This window comes from Giraffa tippelskirchi, chromosome 13 (assembly GCF_054371585.1).
Source record: "Giraffa tippelskirchi isolate mGirTip1 chromosome 13, T2T-mGirTip1v1.2.pri, whole genome shotgun sequence".
Classification (NCBI taxonomy): domain Eukaryota; kingdom Metazoa; phylum Chordata; class Mammalia; order Artiodactyla; family Giraffidae; genus Giraffa; species Giraffa tippelskirchi.
The window spans coordinates 109,920,016-109,946,790 of NC_137287.1; the positions used below are offsets into that span (position 1 = coordinate 109,920,016).

The 26,775-nt window shown below is 41.7% G+C and overlaps 1 protein-coding gene across 1 annotated transcript in view; it reads right to left on the reverse strand.

Annotated features, from left to right (window-relative positions):
- Positions 1-12,339: 12,339 nt before the first annotated feature.
- LOC145531670 (uncharacterized) overlaps positions 12,340-26,775 on the reverse strand; it is a 90,708-nt gene continuing 76,272 nt past the window's right edge. The window contains exons 3-5 of the transcript XR_014072648.1: positions 20,318-20,491; positions 18,997-19,130; positions 12,340-12,598 (exon numbers count right to left, since the gene is read on the reverse strand). The gene's annotated coding sequence lies outside the window, so the exon portion shown is untranslated. The remainder of the gene's footprint in view (positions 12,599-18,996; positions 19,131-20,317; positions 20,492-26,775) is intronic.

Consider the following 26,775-nt stretch of genomic DNA (forward strand, 5'->3'; position numbering starts at 1 on the left):
TATTATTAGTTCTGAAGTCCTGGCTCACACAGAGCTATAGTTTCCAAATGGGACACAAGGATTTGTGGTTGTCCATCCACCCCATTGTAGGCATGCTACCAAGTCTTGTCAGCATGTAATATACATTTTTGCTACAACTGGGTTTGTGGCTATCATGACTGTACATGGATTTTTAACGCTGAATGGAATGATGATGAAGTTTAATATCCTACGGTTAAGAGCTAGGAGTTACAGCTTCATGCCAACCAGGAAAGACCTTGTTCTCCTGAAATGCATGAAAATATCACCTAGTGAGAAGGCCAGAGGGTGAATATTGCATTTCCAGGACATTGCAGTAGCGAAGGGAGAGCAAAGGCAATCCAGGGACTGTGAGTGCTTTTATAGATGCTTCAAGACAACTTTATAACATGGAAGTTGCTATTGTTATGGTTGATATTAAAATCCACTATTCAGAGATTTTAATCCTGCTGAGCACACTATGGACATTTCAAAGGATTCAAAGGACATTCAAGGATTGGGAAACCTTGCTTTGGAAACTAGAGACCTGTATGCCTGTGTCTGATGTGGGCAGGTCACTTTTGGTACTGTGCAGTTTAGACCCATAAAGTGATGAGTTGGGTTTGACCATTGCATTAAATGGATTATTTCCCTTTTATATTAGCTGGGTACTTGGTTTATAAAATACTCTGCCTTTCATGATCCCATTTTATTTCTTCCCCAAGCACCTTGTGAGGTAAGTAATGTAGGGACTATTATCTTCATATCATAAGTGAGAAAAATCAGAAAATGCATATGGCATGACTTGCCCAAGGTCACACTGCTGTTTGATGGCAGCAAAGATGGGACATGAGTCCCAATGACCCACAAATCCACCCTTCTTTTCTGTTCTAGACTGACTTTCAACTGATGACAACACCATAGAGGAAGACAGTTGGGCCAAACTGATTGCTTGCTTTCGTGTAGAAAAATAGCATTCCTATAAGTAGACACTTTGGATTTTAGCCAGTTGCGGCTCTAAAAATGTATTCTCTTAATACAACTGGATCACCTGATATGTAGCTAGGATTCATGTTCACCAATGTCCTAGAAGTTTCTCGAGTGTAGGGGTAAGCTGAACTCCAAAGACCTGATCAAGTCAGGAGGGGTGAGTGGAGTGTTGTGGTCAGTATAAATACTTTATTTGGGGTTCTTTTATTTAATTATTATTAAGAAATAATCATTTCTGCCTTGTAGTTTTATTTTCTTAACTAGATTGACCTGTCAGAGGGCCATGTCTATTATTATTATTATTTTAATATTAGAAACCTTCCACCTCTGTTTATTCTCTAGTGTGACACTGTCCAATAGAACTTTCTAGTATGATGGAAATGTTCTATATCTGTACTTCCCAGTAGGCTAGCTAGCTGCTAGCCACAGGTGGCTACTGGGTAGTTAGTAGTGCAACTGAGGGGCTGATTTTTAAAATTTATTTAATTTTAATTCATGTAAATTTAAACAGTCATGTGTGGCTAGTGGTGGCCATTGTATGAACAAGGGCAGCTCTAAGGATGTTAAGATCCTGTGTGTCTTATTATTGTTTTGGCTATGTTGGGTCTTCGTTGCTGCTTGGGCTTTTCTCTAATTGCGACAAGTGGGGGCTTCTCTTTGTTGCGGTGCGTCGGCTTCTCATTGTGATGTCTTCTCTTATTTCTGAGCATAAGCCCTAGAGGGTGTGAGCTTCAGTAGTTGCAGCACACGGGCTCAGTAGTTTCAGCTTGCGGGCTCTAGAACTTGGGCTCAATAGTTGTGGTGCATGGGCTTAGTTGCTCTGCAACATATAGAATCTTCCCAGACCAGGGATCAACCCCGTGTCCCCTGCATTGGCAGGTGGATTCCTATCCACTGGGCCACCAAGGAAGTCCTAGAGGCAAAGCTTTTAAGACTCTTGGGGAGTAAACTGTCTTTTTAAAAATTGTTCTTTATTTTTGGCTGAGCTGAGTCTTCGAAGCTGCATGCGGGCTTTCTCTAGTTGGAGCGAGCCAGTTTCTTATTGTGGAGGCTTCACTTGTTGCAGAGCATGGTTCTAGAGTACTGAGTACTTGCAGTGCACAGGCTCAGTTGCCCCAAGACATGTGGGATCTTTCCAGACCAGGGATGGAACCTGTGTCCCCTGCATTGGCAGGCAGATTCTTGACCACTGGACCACCAGAGAAGTCCTGTAACTTATTCTTATAGCTGCTGGTGGTATTGGCAGCTGAGAGTCCTCTATTGAATCCTCAGGAAGTTACCCTCCACCCAGGAAAGCCTCTTGGTCCAGGGTCATGTCGCTTTTTGTGGAAACTCGCGCCCAGTGACCAGTCAGTGCAGGGTATAATGGTCTGTCCCCCTCACCCCAGCTTGGAATTGCTCTGAAAGGCTGTCCCAGCTCCAGGACTCCTTATGGAACCGACTGATACTTTTGTTGCAACTGCATCACAGTTCAATTTCTCCCTTGGCCTTTCTTTCTTCCTGTATCCCTCACAAGTTGATCTTGAGAGCACTCGCCAATAAACCACACGTACATGAATATCCACCTCGGAGTTGACTTCCTGGGAACTTGACCTGTGACACATCCCTGGTTCTGCACATCTCAGATTAGAAAATTTTAATAGCTTTCGTTTTTATGTTACTGGAGATGGTAACACAAGGAATAACAAGCAAACTCTTCTGAATGAAGGCTTCATTTCTGCAAGTCAGTGGAAGGAAAGATTTTATGAAAGACACCATAGTCTGAATTTTGTCTCTTTCACTTCCTCCCACCCCTGCTGTGTCCTTCCTTCAACAAACACGGATTGTGTATCTCCTGGGCCCTAGACCCAACTTCGGGTCTGGGAAAGATGGAAACTTTCAGAGGTGAAAATTCACTATAATTTCTGAATTTTCATCTCTGAAAATGACTCATGTAGTAGCAGAATGAAAGATTTAGCCTTTTGGGTGCTTGGGTGCTTAGTCCAGCACCCAAATGTCTGTGTTTATGGTACACTGGGACACTGGAAAAGCAGAGGAAGGAGGAAGTATTTAGTGTTGGGGTCAAGAAACTATACCTTGTGGGCTATTTCAGCCCAATGCCTATTTTTATATGAGTCATGGGCTCAAAATGCTTTTTAAATTTTATTGGCTGAAAAATAATCAAAAAGAATAGTATTTCATGTTACATAAAAATTATATGAAATTAAACCTTCAGTGTCCACGAGTAATGATAGGCACTCAGCCATCCCATTTGTTGGCATATTGTCTATGGCTGCTATCACACTAAAACAGCACAGCAGAGTGGTTCCAACAGAGATTGTAGGTAGCCCACAAAGCCTAAAACATCCACTCTGGCCCATTATGGGAAAAGTCTGCTGACTCCTGGATTAGTGCAATCAAGGAGGCCTTCCTGTAAAGTATTGCAGTTGAATTGGGTTTTAAAGCATCCAGAGGAGTTTGCCAGGCAGAAAAGGGCCAGTTCAAGGTCATCCTGGCAGGAGAATTAGAACGTGCAAAGGTATAGAGGCAGGAAGTAGAAAAAGGAACAGTGAGTTTATAACTAAAAAGAATCTCAATGTGTTTGGGACTTTGTGGGCAGTGGCCAGGATGAGATTTTGATGTCAATAGAAACTAAATATGAAATGCTTAGTTTTTAAATCAAGTTATTATTTATAATTTTAAAAACATGGGAAAAAACAAATGTCAAACAATAGAAGACTAGTTATCATAGATTTAGCAATGGAATACTATGTGACCGTCAAAAATCACGATTTAGAAGAGTATTTACTAAATGGGGAAATGTTCACAGTATATTTTTAGTGAAAAAGCAGACTTACAAAACCCCACGCATATTATTATCCCACTATATACTTATATATCTATGTATGACATACATAGACACCTAAAATATACACATACATATAAAATATATGCTTTGTGTTCTTAACATTTGGTTTCTAATCATATATATTCTAAATATACACATGTATGCTAAATATATATAACATATATATTCCAAATATGTATCGTTAAAACCAAATTATAATAATGTTATTAGGTAGAAAGTAATAAGTGATGGTGCTAGAGAAGACTCTTGAGAGCCCCTTGGACAGCAAAGAGATCAAGCCAGTCAATCCTAAAGGAAATCAACCTTGAATATTCTTTGGAAGGACTGATGCTGAAACTGAAGCTCCAATACTTTGGCCACCTGATGCAGAGCTGACTCACTGGAAAAGACCCTGATGCTGGGAAAAATTGAGGGCAGGAGGAGAAAGGGATGATAGGGGATGAGATGGTTGGATGGCATCACTGACTCAATGGACATTAGTTTGAGCAAGCTCTGGGAGATGGTGAAGGATAGGGAAGCATGGTGTGCTGCAGTCCATGAGGTCACAAAGAGTTAGGCATGACTGAGCAACTGAACCACAACAAAATCTCCTGAATTTTAACAATTTTATGCAAAAACATATATTAGTTTTGAGACTTCAGGAAAAAAAGCAGTGAAAAGAAAAATAAAACCAGTAAGGAATTTACCCTTTATTTCCTAGAAAATGGGGACTCATTGCAGGAGGAGAAGCAGAGGGGTGGGTAAACTGATCCTTTTGAATTTTGGGGAGATAATTCCAGCAGCCCATTGGAGGACTGGAGATGGCAAGACCAGCATAGGCACTGTTTAACTAAGTTAAACAATGGCGCTTAGTTAAGCGCCAGAGCTTAACTCAGGAGAGCGATGCAAGAATTCAAGTTCCTGTCTGAATGCAAGACCCCAGAGTGTGAGGAGTTGAGGGAAAGTTTGTTGTGAAAGACTGGTGAGGGAGCAGGCCAGGATGTGGGGCAGGAAGAGGTGACGGAGGGAGAGTGACTCAGAGGCGGAGGTGCTGTGTGTGGACAGGAAGCGAGACATGGCTGGGGGAGTGGGGATGATGGCTCGGAGACTTTGGGTTCCTTTATGGGCTTTGCAGTGGCCAGAGCAGAGGAGTGACCATGGAAACCCTGAACAATAGGGCCTTGGGAAATAAGGAGGTGGGATGCAGGGTGGGCCCAGGTTGGCAGTGGTCACGGTGATGAGGATAATATAATAACAATAGTGGAAGGTCAGAGGAGCTTCCTCTGAGACTGGCAAGATGAAGGAGGGGCTTAGTATCCTTCTCACTTTCATTATATGGGGTTGAAAGCAGTGAAAACCCAGCTTTGTTTGGTAGAAGCAGAGGTCAGCTGTTGCCAGAGGGGAAAAGGAGGTGGAGGCTGAGGTGGGATATTTTCCAAAGACAGGAACCAAGGTAAATACAGGAAATAAAATATAGGAAGAAAAATAAATATAGGAAATGGAAATTTCATGCTACTTGAGCTCAAACAAAGGGACACCACAATGACTTTGGTTGAGTTCCAACGATTCGTAGAGTTGGGTGGAATCACAGAGTGGCCTCTCCAGTCGTAGGTCTCTCTTCTTTAAGCCAGAGCCTGAGAATGACCTGAGTGCTCAGGGGCCCCCTCTAGCTCCCTGAACAAACTTGTGCACCTCCATTTTGGGAGACAGATGTAGGGAAAACATTTACTATTTTCTTTTTTATTTATTTTTTTATTTATTTATTTTTCTAACATTTACTATTTTCATGACGAAGACATGTCCATACAAGACAATTCCATCAGAATCAATCCAAGACCAGAAAAGCTTTTCAAGGAACCGGGGGAAGCTGCTCTTTTGGGTCAGTTTGGTGATGGTGTCTGGTGGGGGTGGGGGTGTGGGGTGTGGACAGAAACCAGGGTGGAGGGGCTCCTGAACAGGGACTTCTGTGGAGGATACCATGGGGAGTCTAAGCCCTTCTTAACTTCCTTCTCATGGAGATGCATGCTTGATATTCTTATCAAGTCGTAGTAGATAATATCGTCTTACTGAATCCTCCCCAGCAACAACGTTATGCAGTCAAAACAAATATTAGCCCCATTTTACAGCTGGAGAAACTGAGACCAAGAAGAGGCAAAACTATTTGAATAAGTAAGTTGAAAAGCCAAATTTAAGCCAAAATGATGGAACTTATGAGACCCTGCTCTTCTGTGTCACTGGGGGAGCATGGTGAACTGGAGGGTAGCTTCCAGGGGAAGGTGACGGGACTCAGACACTCCTCAGGCAGGCAAGATGGGCAGGGTCCCTTTGGTAGGCTAGTTTGAAGAGAAGTAGCTAGAAGTGTGAAAGTGGAGAAGAAAATCTCCCCCTTTTCTGTCATTTTCTGTCTTTCGATATAGAGGAGCATGGCTGGGCTGGGAGAAATGGGCCAGCTCTTGTGCTGTGTTGAGGAACAGAATTGGATGTGGGAGGCGAATATGCGCTGCGCGTGACGCTTTGAGGGGCATGAGCTTTGCAAACTTGGTCTTGTTTGCTCCTCCCTCAGTGCGCTGAGATAGGGAAAGGAAAGGCAAAGGGAAGTCGCTCAGTCATGTCTGACTCTTTGCGACCCCGTGGACTGTAGCCTGCCAGGCTCCTCTGTCCATGGCATTCTCCAGGCAAGAATACTGGAGTGGTTTGCCATTTCCTTCTCCAGGGGATCTTCCCGACCCAGGGATCAAACCCAGGTCTCCCACATTGGAGGCAGACGCTTTAACCTCTGAGCCACCAGGGAAGATAAGGGTTCCTATTGAAAATTTCCATTTTACAGGAGACGAGACAGTGGCTCAAAAAAGGTATATCACAGTCCAACAGCACGCAGGCAAATGGTGGAGGTGGGGATCTACCTGAGGTTTGTCAAGCTCCAGGACTTTCCCCTAGTGATTATAAACACAGGCTTTTAAGCCAGACTACCTGGGTTCATATCCCTGATCTGCTAGCTGTGGGATTTTGCATAACTTTTCTGTGCATTAGTTTCCTTACCTAAAAAATCGATATATTATTAGTGCCTACCTTATAAAGTTGTATGAGGACTAAACACTTTTCAGGTAAAGACCTAGGATATGTAACAATACATGACACTGTTATATTTAATGCTGTCACCACCAGCACCTCCATCTTCATCATCATCATTATTTGATTGGGTTTCCTTCCTCCCATGTTCAGGTTGTGCTGAGGCTCTGAGTGGCTAGGAAAGAGAACCATCCAGGAAGACCCGAATGAAGAGTCTAACTTAGAGAAGGTCTGGAAGCAGTGAGAAATAGCTCATATCTGGTTCTTCTGACAATTATCTTTGTCCTACAGTTTCTTTTAAAAATTTTATTTATTTTTGGCTCTGCTGGATCTTCACTGCTACATAGGCTTTTCTCTAGTTGCAATAAACAGGGGTTACTCTCTAGTTGTGATGGCTCATGGGCTTAGCTGCTCTGTGTCATGTGGGATCTTTCAGGATCAAGGATCCCACCTCTCTTGCACTGGCAGGCAGACTCTTAACCACTGAGCCACCAGGGAAGCCTTCCTGCACGGTTTCTTTCAAAGGCTAAGAGGTTTCATTTCAGGTTTCCTGAGTTTCCATACAATAGTGGTGACCTTTCTTTCCTTTCATCTTTTACTTCGGGTGGAAAAGGAGAGTAATGAGATGAAGACTTTATTAGGAAACGAACGCATCAGAATAACACAGGTTGGGATAGTACATCAGGAAAAGTCTCAGAGATGTCCCAAGGAATGTGAAGTACCAGGCTGGAGCTACGCCCTAAACTCGAACACAGAGTCTCCAGCTGATCCTTTAGCAGAATTCAAGGTCCTTCTAGGGATGCTAGAGAGGAGGTGGGGTAGAGGGCTGTGTGAGAGAGGACTCCTAGACCATCTGAAAGGGGTCTTTGAAGTCATACTTTATATCAACTATGGAACACCTACACGTGTTCATGACCAGCAACCCAGGATTTTTTTTTTCTCTTAGTGAACTGTACCTGTGCCTCATTTCTATTTGGGTAAAATTGAGAGATTGCACGGTGACCTAATGATTCTTGGGAGGTTGAGTCATTCTTTTGATTTTGTTCTGAGGAAGAATATGTTATTAGGACTCTGGGGGGGTCCATGTGTCCATCCCTGCCAGCTCTCTGTTCCAAGATGCCCGGTTCTCTCTTTATGTTGACTCCCACTGGAGTTAGAGCTTTTAATATCAGAAATGCAGACAGATTTGTGTCTAAGATATAAGCACCATGACCAAAAGAGTGGGCTCCAGAGTTGGCCAGAGTGATGTTGGGAATTATACTAACCTCCCACCTTTCTCCTCTGGCTTTGAACTCTGTACTTCTCCAACCTCAGGACATCCTAAATCCATCTTCTCAGGAGAACCCAAGGGAGAAATGCTGGTCTCCCTCCAAGGCTGCTTGACTTCTGCTGCTGCTAAGTTGCTTCAGTCGTGTCCGACTCTGTGTGACCCCATAGACTGCAGCCCACCAGGCTCCTCCGTCCCTGGGATTCTCCAGGCAAGAATACTGGAGTGAGTTGCCATTTCCTTCTCCAATGATGCATGCATGCTAAGTTGCTTCAGTCGTGTCTGACTCTATGTGACCCTATGGACAGCAGCCCACCAGGCTCCTCTGTCCACAGGATTCTCTAGGTAAGAATACTGGAGTGGGTTGCCATTTCCTTCTCCTTAGAACCCTCCAAAACCCAGAATCCAAGTCCCAGTATAATCCATCAATTCAGGAAAGAATTGTGTGGTTTCTTTAAGAAGAAGCAAGCTCTGTGTGGAAACATACAACTGCTGGGGGTTCTGAAGAGATTTGCCGTGATCAGCCTAGAAAAGTCAGACAGTGGGAAACATTAAGTGCCCATAGGTGGCAGTACTCAGGTGAGTTCTGCAGAAAATAGGATGGACGTAGAAACAGAAGAGATATAGTTCTGAATTTGACAAAAAGGCAATCAAAATCCTCCACCTGGACCCTGATTTTGCTATGAAAATATCCCCTCCTTTATTTCTACAATCTCTGCCCACTGAGGACAAGGCAACTGCAGACTCCTCAGGAAAAGAGGAGAAACCTTGGTTTTCTCTTCCAGCACAAATGACGTTCAAAAAGATGGTTAAGTTCATAAAAAAACCCAGAGGAACCTGGGTGGAGAGGAAGAGAAGTTAGTGACCAATCTGCTAAAACCAGCTTTGGAAAGAATTTATGCTAAGAGAAATAGCAAGAGATTCCCAGTGCTTACTTTGAGTTCAACATCTGGGCTCAAAGATAGTTACTTCCCATTGCTCTTGTGTTTATGCTATAAGAATATCTGTGATTTAACTTGATTAGGAAATCTTTATATACATGATTCCAGAAAGTAAAGAAATAGACATTTATTGAGTGGTTACCAAGTGCCTTTCTGAAATAGACTTTCTCTCTGGACTCAGGAACAAAACTCTTAGGGCCTCTAGAGAGGTCATCAAATTATCAAGACCAGTGGTTCCCAAACTTTAACTTCTGGAAGAACCACCTGGAAAGCTTGTTAAAATGCAGATTCCTGGACAATTAGAATCCCCAGCAATTCTAATTCAGTAGGTCTGGGCTGAGGCCTGAGAATTTGCATTCCTAATAACCTTCCAGCTGATTCTGCTGCTCTGGTTGGAGGACCACAGTTGGTGTAGCAGTGGTTTAGGTAGATGGTTCAGAGAGCCAGGTTGTTGGTCTTTGCATGCATCACAGTCAAAGACAGCTCAAAGCACTGAGAAGGCATTCTCATTAGGACTCCTATTTCTCCACGAACGTTAAAGAAGATTGAATTCATGACCACAACATTGAGAGCAACAATTCCCGAAAGCAATTCTCTCAATCCTTGTAGCAGAGCTGGGATATTTCGTTCCATTCCTTCAACCCTCCCCAGAGAGCTCTGTCCTGCCCTCTTTCCCTCTCTCCCTTTTTCCTCCATCACTGATTCCCCAAATCCTAGGCTCTAGGCTGTCAAAGAGAAAATGCCTCCAGAGGGAGATATGCAGGGTGGAGCAGATAACTCTCCAAGTTGATAAACCTGGTCTCTCTCAAACCTATGAATATTTCACATCTAAACTCTACGGGGGAAACTTCGCTAATCCAAAGTGACCTGCAACCACTCAAGAGAATGTTTCTTTTTTAAATAATTTAACTTTTTATGGTAGAAAAGCGAGGGCAGGGGTGTTCTGAGTAGCTCCATTAACCTATAGATTTTCCTACAATGCCACTGAAATTGGAAGTGTTGTCATTTTCAAAAGCCCACTGAACACAAACTTGTTGATTGTACTGTTCTATCTTGTTTGAGTCTCTTCATCCAGGCTGATTTTTGCTCTTCATCAGAAAGAGCTATACTTATATAATATTATAGGCACGCATGCATAGATGCCAAGTCACTTCAGTCGTGTCTGACTCTTTGCAACCTTTTGGACCGTCACCCACCAGGCTCCTCTGTCCATGGGATTCTCCAGGCAAGAATACTGGAGTGGGTGGCCATGCTCTCCTCCAGGGGATCTTTGCAACTCAGGGATCAAATCCGTGTCTCATATCTTCTGCATTGGCAGCCAGGTTCTTTACCACTAGCACTACTTGGGAAACCCATAATATTATACACATTATATTATATATGTGTATTTTTAGAAACTTAACATATGCTTTAGTTTTGGTGCTGAGGTTAAGAGGTAGAAATGGTACTAGAGCAGAGTCTGCGATTAGAAGAATTTAATAAAGTAGAGTTAAATTGAACACTTGGGTCAGGGGCTGCAGCCAACTGCTCAGAAGCATCAGCCTCAAAGTATCCACCAGTCTCCGTGTCTCTTTTGTCTTAGTTTTACACCTGGACCTGGGAGCCGTCAGCTGCTCCCCAGGTCATGGCCGAAAGGACGTGACCAGGCTGTGGGTGCAACAGTCACATGCTTCTCTATTGAGGGTCAGAGGCTATCCAGCTCATCCTTGGCTGTCCACCCAAGGATGCCTGGATCACTGCTGCCATGACTATGTCTGCCTGAGGGACCCAGGCCAGGTTCTGCTCATGGGTGAAGCCTCTTCTCTATATGACCTATATTCTGTAGAATATATATGTAAAATATATGTGTTCTATATGTAATACATATACTATGCATGTGTTCTCTAGAATACCTATAGGAAGCTGAGTGTGTTTGAGTCTGTGTGTGCTATGCTAAGTTGCTTCAGTCGTGCCCGACTGTTTGAGACCCCATGGACTTTAGCCTATCAGGCCTCTCTATCCATGGGATTCTCCGGGCAAGAATACTGGGAGTGGGTTGCCATTGCCTCCTCCAGGGGATCTTCCCAACCCAGGGATCAAACCCACCTCTGTTTTGTCTCCTGCATTGGCAAAAGGGTTCTTTACCACTGGCACCACCTGGGAAGCTCAGTGTTTGAGTCTATATATAATAGATTAAGAATACATATTATATATTTAGCCTAGATATAATATACAGTATGCATACTCAGCGCAACATGTGGCTTCGATATTGAGCACATATATAATGAAAGAGTAAAAGACACACAGCTTCCTATGCACCTGTGTCTTCCTGCCCAAAGGCATCTGACCACACACAGTACAGCCTAAGGTGTTTAGATGCTCCTCTGGGAACTCTGTAACTAGTGATGTACAGGAGTTGGTAGAAAAATGCCCCAGATTCACCCCCTCAGTGGGGACAACACTTCTTTCTGGTAGGTCCCCCAGTGAGACTGAGTCCCAGCACCCACAGTGGTAACTGACATTATCACATCCTTCTACCTGCTTTCCTCCCTTCCCCACTCTCTCACTGTGCTGCCTGTCTTCCTGAACAATCAACTCCCACCCCATCCTTTGGGTCTGCTCTTAGGGGAATTCAAACTGAGACAATAATCCGCTGATAATCCCCACAGGTATTTTCCAAATTTGGCAAAAATCCATCCAGGCATTATTTTTTTTTTTTATCATGTGATTCAAAGAGATGCTTCTCTTTATCTAGATCTGTCCATCATATTTGTATGAAGTTATCAGATTTATCCACATCTTTACTAAGTGTTCTTGTCATAAAATAATTGAAAATAATTTCTCACTTCCTATTTTCAGTTATTTACAACTTCCAGGAGACTTTCGAGTCTCATACATTTTCAGTTATTTTGTATGAAATCTCACTCTTTTTTCCCTTTAAAATTTTTATTTGGCTCAAAACTCTGCTTGTCCCATATGGTGAATGCATGCAAAGTCCCACTGGCAGAAAGTGATTCTTTTTGAGTTGTTTTCCTGAAAGTGTATTGTCAGAACATTTCTTTGGAGTATGTGCAATTCCTCTGGGGATTAAGTGTAGGTGGTGAGCTGTTTAAAGAAATCTTACTTGGGGCCCATCCTGGGCAGGGTTATTCTCTTATATTTCTAGTCTGGCTTTGAGTACCTAGTTGATGCTAAACAAATATTAATTAATAATAACCTAATAGAAAATGGATTTAGGGCAAACAAATGCAATACACAATGACATCTTAGATTTTTCAAATAACATTCATCACATTTATTTTAGTCTTCTCAAACTCAAGCCAACATTTCAAATCAGTTCTGTAGCAAAAAGGAAGTTAGGTTTGGGTCCGTTTTATTCCAGAATTCCTTGGTCAGGGCAGAGGTAGCTGTGTGCAGCAGGAAACATATAGGATGTGGTGGAAGGTCGCTCTGCAAGAATGGGGTCCTTTCTTCCCCAGAGAGGATATTCACTGGGATTTAGTGCGCCATCCAGGAAATTGTGTCGTTCTAAGAGAAGATAAAGGTTTGATTTAATTAATAGGATGGATGAAGCCAGAGACTTCTTAGTTTATAACCTGGATTGGGGCCAAGACCAGAGTCAATAAGAAGAAGGCAAATGTGGTGTCAATATCTACTTCCCCTTAGTAACTTCATTTTAGTCCACCCTGATCCCCATCTGTCCATAGAGACCATTTAGACTTGGTCATCCTGTGTCTCGCACTCACTTTCCCTCTCAGCCTTTCTTCCTGATTCTGGACCTGCCTGATCTTTCAGCTTCTGCATGTGTGTGTGGTCTGAACATATCATGGAATACCATTCATCCATAAAATGAAGAAAATCCTGTGATATGTGAAAATATGGATGAATCAAGGCGACATCATGTTAAGTGAAAAGCCAGCAGCAGAAGGACAATACTGCACCATTCCACTTCTATGAGGCATATAAAGTAGCCAAATATGGGACTTCCCTGGTAGTCCAGTGGTTAATAAGCCTCTGCACTTCCAATGCAGGGGTCATGGATTTGATCCCTGGTTGAGGAACTAAGATCCCACATGCCACTCAGCATGCCCAAAAAGTTAAAATAAAAAGCCAAACACGTACAAACAAAAGGTGGTTGTTTGTACAGAATGGTGGTTGTCTGGAGCTGGGGAGGGAAATATAGGAAGTTGCCGTTTCATGGGTATAAAGTTTCGCTTACGCAAGATTTGTGTGTGTGTGTTCAGTCGCTCAGTCCTGTCTGACTCTTTGTAATCCCATGGATTGCAGCCTGCCAGGCTCCTCTGTCAATGTGATTCTCCAGGCAAGAATATTGCCATTTCCCCTTCCTGGGGATCTTCCCGACCCAGGGATCAAACCCTCATCTCCTACATTTCCTGTATAGGCAGAAGTATTCTTTACCGCTGCACCACTTGGGAAGTCCTTATGCAAGATGAGTAAGGTCTAAGGATGTGCCCTACCACACTGCGCCTGTATTTAACAATATGGTCCTGTACATGTAAATGTCTGTGAAGAGGATTGATCTCATGTTCAGGGTTCTTATCACAATAATTTAGGAGCTTCCCTGGTGGCTCAGATGGTAAAGAATCCACCTGCAATGAGGAAGACTTGGGTTCTATCCCTGGGTTGGGAAGATCCCCTGGAGAAGGGCATGGCAACCTGCTCCGGTATTCTTGTCTGGAGAATTTCATGGAGAGAGGAGCCTGGCGGGCTGCAGTCCATGGGGTTGCAAAGAGTCGGAGATGACTGATTGACTAAGCACAGCACACAGCACATCACAATAACTAAAAATAAAAGAGATCTCACCAAATTCTTTGCTGCGTTTCAATTCACTTCTCTAGGAATAGGGATTATGCCAACTCAGTGTCATTATGAGAGCTAAGTGTGATCATGCTTATCCGATGTCTGGCACGTCCCTGTCAGTACATGAATATCAATTTTATACCCGTTAGAACAGCGTGCATAGCAAAATGGTGAGCGTGGGCTTTGAAACCGGACTCCCTGAGTCTGAATTCTATCTTTCCCACTTGCTGGCTGTGTGATTTGGAGGAAGTTATTGAACTTCACTGTGCCTCAGGTTCCCCACCAGTTAAACAGGGGGCAATAATGCCATCTAATATATAGGATTTCTATGAGAATCAAATGAGGCAGTGCCTGCAAAGTGCTTCATAAATGTTAGCCTTATTATTATTAGTTTTCTAGGGATGTAAGGAGTCCCTCTTCGTTATCAATTCAGTTTTGTTATTCTATGGCTCTTTCTTCCCGTGTGGAAAAATGAGTCTTCATTGCTAAACTTACTAAGGAAAGTGCTGATCTCCCAAAATAGCTATTGAGCAGTAATTTTCAAAATACATAGTAAACCCAAGCTAAACATGAAAGGCTCTTAAACTAGGTCATTGCCACAGGACTGCTTAGAGAGGGTGCCGCTGGCGTGATTTATCTCTGGGGGGATTATTAATTAAACAGAAGAGGGTCTGTGTTTTTGAAAAATGCCTCTGCCACAAAAGAACTGTGCATGAAGAAACATAAAGGAATAGATGCGATCAAAGGGTATCTATCTATCTTCCTATTTATCTATCTACCTATCTATTATCTATCGATCTACCTGTTTGTCTATCTATCTGTCTAAAAGATCATGCATTAAACAGATTATTTTTTCCCATCATTAACGTTTTGGAAGTTTTCATAGATCTCTGTTTTGAGTTTGGACTACTTTGGCAAGCTTGCTGTATGAAATCATTTGTGCCTGTGAAATCACTGTGCCAATAAGGGATTAACGTTTGTTTCTAAGGAGGAACCTCTGAAGGACACTATTTGTGTGTGTGGCACATGTGTGCTGGTTCTAGATGTGTTTCTTTAAAGATGTGTGACCTCTAGATATTTTTCCATGTAGGATTTCTTTAGAGAAGTTTGCTAAGGATGGTTTTTTTTTTTTTTTTTTTTTGATAGGTGAAAGATCTGTTGCTTGCTGTTGAATGTTTAAGTTGGGGTCATCTTCAAGACCCCCGCCCCTCAACTTCCCTTTTTTTTCCTTCACAGCAACAGCCCCTTCTTTGCCATTGTGTTCTCAGGCTTTCTTTTTCCTCTGAATTCATTAATCTCAAACATGATTCCTCTTAATTTTATCCTTTGCTAAAGATGAAAAGATCTTTATTGATTTATTCCTGTTATAAAAATAAGGCATAATTCTGGGAGTTTCTTATGTATTTTAGAAATTAACCCCTTATCAGATATATGGTTTGCAAATATTTTCTCCCATTCCTTTGGTTACCTTTCACTCTGTTTCCTTTGCTGTACATTTGATGTAGTCCTGCTTTTTTTGTTGTTTGTACTAAATTAAGGACCTGAACAGCCATTTCTCCAAAGAGGACATACAAATGGCCAACAGGTATATGACAAAATGCTCAGCGTCACTAATCACGAGGGAAGTGTAAATCTAAACCACAATATCACCTCACACCTGTCAATATGGTGATCATCAAAAAACAAAAGAATCTAAAAAATGATATAAATGAACCTATTTACAAAACAGAAATAGACTCACAGACATAGAAAACAAAATTATGGTTGCTAGGGTGGCTAGTGGGTGGGATGAGGGAAGATAAGTTAGCAGTTTGGGTTAACATATACACTACTGCTGTTAAGTCACTAAAGCATGTCCGACCCTTTGCAACCCCATGCACTGTAGCTCTCCCAGGCTCCTCTGTTCATGGGATTTCCCAGGCAAGTATACTGGAGTGGGTTGCCATTTCCTTCTTCACCATGTACACAGTACTATATGCCACCATTACCACCATCCATCTCAAATGAAAAATTTCACCAAACCCCAATGTTTGGGTCTTTTTTTCAATAACTAATTTTTTATTTGTAGAATGGCTAATTTACAATGTTGTATTAGTTTATGGTATACAGCAAAATGATTTAGATATAGATGTAGATACAGATATTCTTTTTCAAGCTGTTTTTCCATTATAGATTATTACAAGACATTGAATACAGTTTCCTGTGCTATATAGTAAGTCTTTGTTTATCTGTTCAATGTCTTGCAATAACCTATGAAGGAAAAACAGATTCTGAAAAAGAATATCTGTATCTACATCTATATCTAAATTCTTTTGCTGTACACCATAAACTAATACAACCCTGTAAATGAACCATACTTCAATAAAAAATGGTTATTGAAAAAGAAACCCAAACATTTTGTTTTGGAGAAATTTTTCCAGAACTGGATGGTGGTGATGGTTATACAACAGTGTGAATGTACTTATGCCACTGAACTGGACGTTTTAAAAATAAAACAAAAGACAGGAAGTGCTGGGGAAGATATGGAGAAATTAAAACCCTCGTACACTCTTGGTCAGGATACAAAATGGTGTAACTGCTATGGACAACAGTATGGTGATCCCTCAAAAATTAAAAATAGAACTATCACATGATACAACAGGGCTTCCCCGGTAGCTCAGCTGGTAAAGAATTTGCCTCCTATGCAGGAGACCCTGGTTCAATTACTGGGTTGGGAAGATGCCCTGGAGAAGGATAGGATACCCACTCCAGTGTTCTTGGGCTTCCCTTGTGACTGAGACAGCAAAGAATCTGCCTGCAATGTGGGAGACCTAGGTTCAATGCCTGGGTTGGGAAGATCCCCTGGAGGAGGGCATGGCAACCCACTCCAGTATTCTTGTCTGGAGAATCCCCATGGACAGAGGAGCCTGGCGGACTACTGTCTATGGGGTTGCAAAGAGTTGGACATGACTGAGTGACTAAGCACAGCACAGCATGATATAGCAAACCCACTGCTGGGTAGTTAGCCAAAGGAATTGAAATCAATATTTTGAAAGGATATTAGCGCTCTTATAATCATTGTCGAACTATTTGCACATAATAACCAAGATGTAGAAACAACTTAATGTCCTTTGAGAGATGAGTGGATGAAGAAAATATGGTTGATACATATAATGGAATAGGCACCCCACTCCAGTACTCTTGCCTGGAAAATCCCATGGACGGAGGAGCCTGGTAGGCTGCAGTCCCTGGGGTCGCTAAGAGTCGGACGCGACTGAGTGACTTCACTTTCACTTTTCCCTTTCGTGTACTGGAGAAGGAAATGGCAACCCACTCCAGTGTTCTTGCCTGGAGAATCCTAGGGATGGCGGAGCCTGGTGGGCTGCCGTCTGTGGGGTCGCACAGAGTCGGACACGACTGAAGTGGCTTAGCAGCAGCAACTCAGTCTTAAAAAGGAGGAAAATGGTGCAATATGAGGCAGCATGAGTACATCTTAAGAATATTGTGCTAAGTGAAATAAGCCAGTTAGAAGGATAAATATTGCATGATTCAACTTACATGAGGCATCTAAACCAGTCAAATCAAAGAGTGGATTGGTGGTTGGCAGGGGTTGAAGGAAAGGGGAAATGCAAAGTTCCTAATCAACAAATGTCAAGTTTAAGTTGTGCAAGATGAATAGGCTCTATGGGTCTACTGTACAACACTGTACCTGCAGCTGATAATCAAAACAGGTAAAATTTTTTTTGGTGGTAGAACTCAAGTTAAGTTTAAGACAATGAAGTACAATTGAAAGAGAACTAAAAACAAGGCATGATTGTAAAAATTTAATTGTGAATATATAAAAATAATCACATCTAACAGCAGTAAGTACTGTTAATATTTTGGCATAAAGCCTTCCAGATTTCTCCTTTGTCTGTGTCCACACATACTGTTACATAAGCAGAATTTGGTAATTGCTACTATCAGTTCATGGTTCAGTTTTACTACGTCTCCCTGTCAGCCTACATGGCTCTACTGCATTTATTTGAAAAGTTGCATGATGTGTTTGAATGCAATAATTTATTTGCCAGGCTTACAGGTAAATCTCCAGTTTTTATCCAATAAAGCTGTTATAAAACAACCTGTATGTGAACATCCACGTATATACACCTTTGCACAACTGCCCAATCATTTCCTTAAAATGAAGTCCTAGAAGGTTTGTGGCTGGAGTTAGATGGATGAACACGTACTTTTGATTCATATATAGGTAAATTGTGCTTCGGAAAGATTGTTCAAGGTCATTCATATTTCCACAATAATTTAGGAATGCACATTTCCCTGTATCCTCAACAATGGTGGATAATATTGATCTTTTTACCCTTTGATTACTTGAGGGCATAAAAAGGTATGCTGATGTTTAAATTTGCATTTCTTTGACTATTACCGAGACGGAGCACTTTTTCCTTTGTGTATTGCCCTAGTATACGTCTTTGTGAATTGCCTGTTTGTGGTCTTTTTCCATGTTTTCTATTTGAATGTTCATTTTAAAATTGCTTTGTATAATTTCTTTATTGATTAAGAATATTAACTATTTTTTTGTCATATACCTTGTCCATTGTTACCTAAGTTTTATTTAATATTTTATATTTGATTACAGTGTTGGTTGCTCAGTCATGTCAGACTCTTTGCAACCCCATGGATTGTGGACTGCCAGGCTCCTCTGTTCACGGGATTTCCCAGGCAAGAATACTAGAGTGGGTTGCCATTCCCTTCTATGGGATCTTCCTGAACCAGGGATATAATCCTGGTCTCTTTGCGTTGCAGGCAGATTCTTTACCATCTAAATCATAGTTATAGAGAAAGAGGCTACAAATGGGCTTCCACTTACTAGGGCTTATCTTGCTCATGCTATGTCTGAATGCCCAACAAATCAGCAGCAGAAATGAACACTGAACCCTTGTTATGACACAATTTTGACACATTCCAAAAGACCACCTGGTGCAAGGTGTTCCCATGACCATGTGATCTGCTGATCATAACACATACCACACCATCCAGAATCAATAACTATATTGAGCCTCTTTCATCATAGAAAAGACAAGGGTTCATCCTCATTGGAATAGTACTTATTGCATCTATAGGTTTACCTTTCTTGCCCACGGTGCTTCAGCCAGCACTATCATTCTGGATATTAGCGAATGTCTGTTCCACAGGCAAGATATTATCTCCCTCCTAAAGCTGAAGCTTAGAAAGGTTTCATAACTTTCCCAAGGTGACACATCTAGAATGATTGAAAAGTACAATTAAAACCAAATCTAGGATCTCCCCAAAGCCCATTCTTGCTCTAGCCCAGCAGGGCCTGTGTATTAATATAATAGTTTCCTGCAGAAGATACCACATTGACTCAATTCTGGAGGACTTAGTTTAGCTTCTATGTAAAAGTGAATGCAGAGACAGCATTCCATGAGACACTAGAGCACCTTGGGAAAGACTCCATGCTTGTTTCATTCAAAGCAAAAGAGAATAAACAGACATCTCCTTTTACTACATCAGATAACCTGAACATCAAGTGTGATACTGATGGCTTTTTCTTCAACTGCCCCAGACACTGGTGGATGATATGGAAAAAATCTATACTAGACTCAGGCTCAGTGCAGCTCCTAAGGTTTTGATCTCCTTTTACAGTCCCCATCCTCATCTGAAAAAAGAAGTTGCAGTTTAAACAACATCAGGTTGACATGTGTGTGGATAGGTCTATCATCAAGTCTCACTTCCTTTCTCCTAATCTCTGATGCCCATGTCTTAGAAATAGCCTTCTGTATTGGATTCTCTCTCTCAGTCTTGTTGGGTCATCTGCCTTGATTTCCCTCATCTTGTGACAGGCTTGTATTCAACATGGCTCTTCTGGTGGAAACTCGCAGAAACTGAACTTAAGCTATCAGCCCATGCAAAGAATTCCTCAAGTAGGCCTAGGGTCAGTAGGAATGAGCATCTTGAATGTCACCCAGACTCCTGTTCTGCGTCTCTCTTCTATGCTTCTTTCAGCCTATCAGCTTTATCGTTTCAGGCTGGCTTCCTCCATCAGGCTGAAATCACTGCCCTTGGTAGTTCTTATGCCTCTCAACTTATATCTGTATTATTCTCAGTTTCAGTTTGAAAGCTTCAGGGATATGCTGATTGGGTAGGTTTGGGTTGGGTGCCCACCCCTGGGCCAATGAAACATTGCCAAGAGGGTGGAGTACTATAATCGGCAGCTCTCCTGCAATCAGTGGAGGAGTAGCAGTTCCCTGAAAGAAGGAAGATGTTGTTGGCAGCGCAGAGGAGAAAATGTCAAGAAGACAAAGCAATTACAGCTTAGTGACTTACAGTAAGTAAGTCAAATCAACAATGCTCCTACTAAATAATTACATTTTTTTCTTTTCAAGGAAACGTTAATTTTGGAGCACAGTAAAAGAAGGCTGTGCTCACCTTTGTACTTTCCACGATGATTAACACAATGCCTTAAATTGAAGAGAGAAACAGAAAGAGGGAAAACAGAGCAGGTGATGAATTTCTCTGTTGAGACGATGACATATATTCGAGCCATCAGTTCCTGAATGGGCATCTTCAGGTGTTTCTTGGTTGTGTGTGCCTCCTCTTGCTCTGTCAGGAAAAAAGCAAATAGGATTTTTCACGTGTTCCTTTAGCCTGTGGGTCCCCGGAGCTGCTTATGCACTGCATCATGGGTAAAACTTGAATTAAAGATAATTGTAAATATGGTATTGATATTAACTGATGTTTTCCAAACATTGCAATAATGCTTGTTTTGTTTGTTGGAGAGTTTATTACTTTTTGATCAATAGAATGTGAGATTTGTGGAGGAAATTAGCATAGTGAATAACAATTAGGCAAAAAAATCAATGGCAGTCAGACAAATACGGGACGTGGAAAAGTCCCGCAGGCACACCAACCTTCACACGCACGCACGCACACACACACACATTTTTAAAACTGTGATGCATCTCATTTACAATTCTAAAGCCTAGGACGCGGGGTGAGGGGTATTGCAAACAGAAAAGAAACAGGTCCAGAGAAACTGTCTGTGAATTTTGTTTCCAGGAAACTCAAGAGACTTGCATGCTGAAACCCTTGAAACATCAATACCCACTAATTCTATTTGCTTTATTTTTGACTTAATTAAGAGTTACTGAGTGCTTTCCCTTTGCTGGTTTTCTGGTGGTGCTGGGTGCTGCGGAGAAGAGGTAAAGCAGATAGAACTATGTGTTGTGCTGTGCTGTGCTTAGTCACTTGGTTGTGTCTGACTCTCTGCAACTCCATGGACTGTAGCCCGCCAGGATCCTCTGTCCATGGAGATTCTCCAGGCAAGAATACTGCAGTGGGTTGCCATGCCCTCCTCCAGGGGATCTTCCCAACCCAGGTATCAAACCCAGGTCTCCCGTATTGCAGGCAGATTCTTTACCATCTGATCCACCAGGGAAGCTCAAGAATAATGGAATGGGTAGCCTATCCCTTCTCCAGGGCAACTTCTCAACCCAGGAATCAAACTGGGGTCTCCTCAATTGCAGGCGGATTGTTTACCAGTTGAGCTACCAGGGAAGCCCCAGATATAACGATAGTCCTCCCATGCTCTCACTTCTGTTCTTTTTCTTCCTTCAACATTATTCCATTGGTGGATAGAGCAAAGCATTTATAAACTATGTCATTGCATCGGAGCCAAATAAATTAGGACAGACTCCATTGGTCATCAGATCCAATTCAGTCTTAAACACATGACAGAAATACTTGAAAGTACAGTGGATCTTCAATCCTTTGAACACTTCTGATTACAGGGAACTCATGATGCCCCCAGTGCAGACCACTGGAATATGGCATAGGTCTGATGATTAGAATGTACTTTCTAAGGATATAGTAAAACTTGTTTCCACATACATTCTTTCATTGTTTCTGGTTGTACCTCTGGAGTTAGAAGGAACAATAGAGGAAGGACACTGTGATTCATTTATCACTTTGTAAGGGGTTAGGCCACATGTTTTCTCCTTTAGGACAAATGGTCAAGATCGATTGTATCAGTTTTTTATTATCACTAGGTGCCAGACACGAGGATAAGCACGTTACATGCAAGTATCAGCTCCCTTGCTTTTGCAACGAACCAAGGAAGTAATTGCTATCATTAACCATATAGTGGGTTAATGGAGAAAATAAGAACTGATGAGGTTAATTAATATGTCCTATAAAGTGTTAGAGCCAGGATTCAAACCTAGAAAATCCGATTTCAGAGCCTGTGGTTGCAAATACTACACTCTATGAGCTTGTTGTCCTTAGCACAGGAGGTAAAAATGCGTATTAAAGTCAAATGCATCTCAACATGTGGATTTGGATTGAAGTACCCAGTTTTCCTTTGGCTGTTGGATATGATGTGGACACCCCTGAAAGTAGCCACGTGGATGCCTTTCCAAATTCCCCTCTTTCCTGCTCAGTGGACAGGAGAAGCCAAAGGAGTTTGGAGAACGGAAGGGAGAATTTCCATTTATTTAACAGATTTGTTTTTCTCCGGAGCTCAGAGAAATTCATGCCATGCTTTACAGTTCTGTCCATCTTTTCTTTGGTCAAAAAGATGCCCCCACATTTCTGTGAAAGTCTTCTATCTGATGGACGACTCTGTTGAAAGATGGAAACCTATTCGCAAAGGAGGACCCTCTCTTCCTATAGCCACATCCCCAGTAGCCAGCCTTTCTGAATGAAAGGCTGTTTTAAGCTTCCTCAAGAAACACAACAAGTTCAGTGTGAGCTCCTTGAGGCCATGTTTCCTTCTTGTCTCCTAAGCCTGCAGCAAATACAGATCAGAGAAGTTACAAAGTATATATTTGTTGGATTAAATACAATGACTGGCACACAATACAGTTCTCAGTGCTTACATCTTATGGTGCATCTAAGGATTCCCTGAGAACATTGGTAAAGTGAATTCACAGCACTGCTCGGTCTCCCTGTGGACTCCAACATCTGTATATCATGGTATTTGAGGATTCTAGGGGGTTCATTGCCATGTCTGAGAATCCTCACTATATATCATCCTATCAGATAATTCCTTATGGAATATCTCTGTAGCTGAGAATTTCCTTCCCCTGCATGCCTTTTCAGAAATCAATGTTTAGAATAATGGTCCTGCTTGGCTCTGAATTGGGCTGGTTAATAACCATTGCCAGGGAAATCAATCAAATCTATGATATCTTATTACTTACACTAATTTAATCACAGGGAACAGATCACTGTTCCAGTTCAAAGGGCAAAGAGAATGTGTGTGTGTGTGTGAGAGAGAGAGAGAGAGACAGAGAGAGAGAGAGAGAGAACCTTAAGCAAAGAAGATACTGAAACCCTAGAGGGAATGAATGACCTATTACTGTAAATCTGTTTGCTGCATTATTTTAGGCAATATTCAGTGGAACTTTAATTCATATCTGAAAGCCACTTTTATTCCAATCTCATTCTGAGAGTCTGTTGTGTTTTGAATAATCTTTGAGATCAACGAAAGTGATTGCTAATTCCCTAATCATACAAATTCACTGAGTGTGATCTTTAGTAAAACTGCCCACATGTGATTACTACAGCCAACCGAGCTGGCTCAGTCCTAGGCAAAGGATTCAATTATAGATGGGCCAGGCAGAGGCTGTAAATGTGGAGAATCCATGACAGTGCACTGTGTCCATGTATATCACTTAGTCTGTGTCAGCCTCTTACACTCCCTCCCATCTCTAAGCAGGGAAATAGTACCTTTCTATATGCCCTGATCTCAAATATGCCAGCCTCCATGAAGCCTTTTCTCAGGGCCCCAACCAGGCAATGGTTATTTCTTCTCTCAACCTCTAATGCCTCTGGAGTGAGCACTGGCTATCTGGTCTACCCCATGTCTCTCTATTGGGCAATGCCTTTCTTCTATTCTATGGGACCTCCGGTGAAGTCTTTACTCAAGGGCTATGCTTCTTTGTCCCAGGTTGACCAGTAGAGAACTACCACCCCAACAATACCCACCCCTAGGAAAGAGATTGGTCCAGGATAAGCCAGTTTTTCAAGTAGGTCAAGAAGAATCACGGTTTGGTAATCATGTTGAGTTTGGGGGAGGAGATTGCAAAGAGTAAAGACCATGAGGCTGTAGCTTCCATCCTGGCTTCCTTTTTTTCCATACAGCTTTGCCTTAGCCTTTTGCTCCTGTTTCATGAAGTTTCCTATTCACTGATCACAGGTTCTAATGCAGAGATGACAAATTTTATCTCAGGTCCCAAGCCTGATTGATTGGCAGTGGCTGCTTTAGCACTATGTTAAGGAAGAACCTAAAGCCAAGCCTGGGGCCAGGAAGAAAAGAGATCTGTGATCAATTAGTTATGTCTGACATGGGAACAGGGGTGGCTGTAAACAAGCCAGATGGTTGCCATCCTTAATCTGGTGACATATTTTATTTCTTTTCAGTGCTATGAGTCCTGATTTGAGGCATCCTCTTCTTTCTATCATATGTCACATCTGTCACCAGGAAAGCCAGAGTGGCCACCTTATGAACCAGATCAAGTAGAGTTCTGCCCTTCAGATTTTGACATTAATTCTTTGGATCCTCAAAGGTTGAAGTCAGTTAGCAGAATAAATGATGTTAAAGAGTATAAATCCAAGTGGGGCAGGAACATAAAGAATAGAAATAGAGAACAACTAAAGACATTCTGAAAAATTTAAGGAGCATGTAACAGAGCCTGGGAGGCCCAGGGTTCTATGTTCAGAGTTGCAGAAGAAGCAGATTTACTTAAACTAGCTTTCCAGTTTAAATTTCAATGTGATGGCATCATGGTCCATTGGGGATTTTATATGGACTTATGTGGCCAGGCACCGTGTATGAATATACCTCATTTTATTGCATTTTGCTTCATTATACTTCACAGATATTGCATTTTTAGCAAATTAAGGTTTGCAGTAATCCTGCATTGAGCAAATCTATCAGCTTCATGTTTCCAACAGTTTTTGCTCACTTGGTGTTTCTATGTCACATTTTGGCAATTCTCACAATATTTCAAAATTTTTCATTATTACTATTTTGTTATGGTGATCTGTGATCAGGGATCTGTAATGTTACTATTTCAAAAAATTATAAGTTGCAGAAGGCTCTGATGATGGTTAGCATTTTTAGCAATAAACTATTTTTAATGAATGTATGCACATTAATTTTTTAAACATAATGCTGTTTCACACTCAATAGACAACAGTATAGTATAAACATAACTTTTATATGCACTGGAAAACCCCAAAAATATGTGACTTGCTTTATTAGGATATTTACTTGATTATGGTGGTCTGAAAATGGACATGCAATCTCTGAGGTCTGTCTGATTTGCCTTCTTTGGTTTTGCATCTCCGGTGTCTAAATACATAGTATATGCTCACAGTGTTATGTTGAATGAGGGAACAAATCATCAAACTAATGTGCAAACTCTTCAGCTCATATCAGAAGTCAAAAATGATAGAATTGATATTTACAGAACATTATTTGAACTGAAATAGTAGAGTCTAGAAAACACTCAGTTTTTGAGAAATAGGAGCCAGATTAGCAGGATTCAGTGGTGCATAAGATACTGGTAGAAGAAAAGGAGAAAGAGAACAAGAATCTTCCCAGATTTTTGACTGGACCAGCTATGTAGGAGGTGGTAAAGTTCACTGAGATGCTCTTCTGGTACCCCTGTGTAGATACTAGCAAAAGTACTTCTTATATTCGATTTTTATTGGCTGATTATTTTCTTGTTTTCATCCCAACCCAGGAAGTGCACTGAGCGAGGCACTGAGCCTAACTTGTTTTAAACTATTTCATCCCCAGTGCCCACTGTAGGGCTAACATACAGTAGGCCTGCAATAAACGAGCGCAAGCACAGATAGGCAATACATATCTAGTGAGGATGACAGTCCATTTCTAGTCATCACGCAGGGGAACATGCTATCCTAAAGCAACTTCCAGCCAGGTATGATGGGAATCATCGCACAAACTGTTTCACGCAGCTCATTACGACTCTCTGGTCTACTGGAGACCTGCTGATCTTACCATGGTATTAAAATACAAGTTTTACATGAGCTTCAATTACTGAAAGCCTATATATGGAGTTTACGAGGCTTAACCCATAGCTGGTTCCTGTTCACAGTCAAAGGCCAACGTATAGTGAATAAAAGCTGCAAACAGCTTTCCATTATTCCTGGTGGATTTCTCTGTAAGATGACAGAGTGGAACAATGTTCAATAGTGGAACAGCCATTCTGGAAGGCCTTTGTGCCCAAGATATTGGTAAAAGGGAGGGCAGCCTGAAGATTTTTTGGTACACTGGTTTGTGATTTGGGGGTAAACAGAGGAAAACTTTCCTTGAAAATAGAGCAGATTATTTGAATCCTTCCACTAGAAACTCAAACAAGAGATGGGAAAAGTGAACATTGACATTTTAGGGATCAGTGAACTAAAATGGACTGGAATGTGTGAATTTAACTCAGATGACCATTATATCTACTACTATGGGCAGGAATCCCTTAGAAGAAAAGGAGTAGCCATCATAGTCAACAAAAGAGTCTGAAATACAGTACTGGGATAAAAATCTCAAAAACAACAGAATGATCTCTGTTCATTTCCAAGGCAAACCATTCAATATCGCAGTAATCCAAGTCTATGCCCTGACCAGTAATGCTCACGAAGTTTAAGTTGAATGGTTCTATGAAGACGTACAAGACCTTCAAGATCTAACACTCAAAAAAGACGTCCTTTTCATTATAGGGGGCTGAAATGCAAAAGCAGGAAGTCAAGACATACCTGGAGTTACAGGCAAATTTGGCCATGGAGTACAAAATGACGCAGGTCAAAGGCAAACAGAGTTTTACCAAGAGAACACACTGGTCATAGCAAACACCCTCTTCCAACAA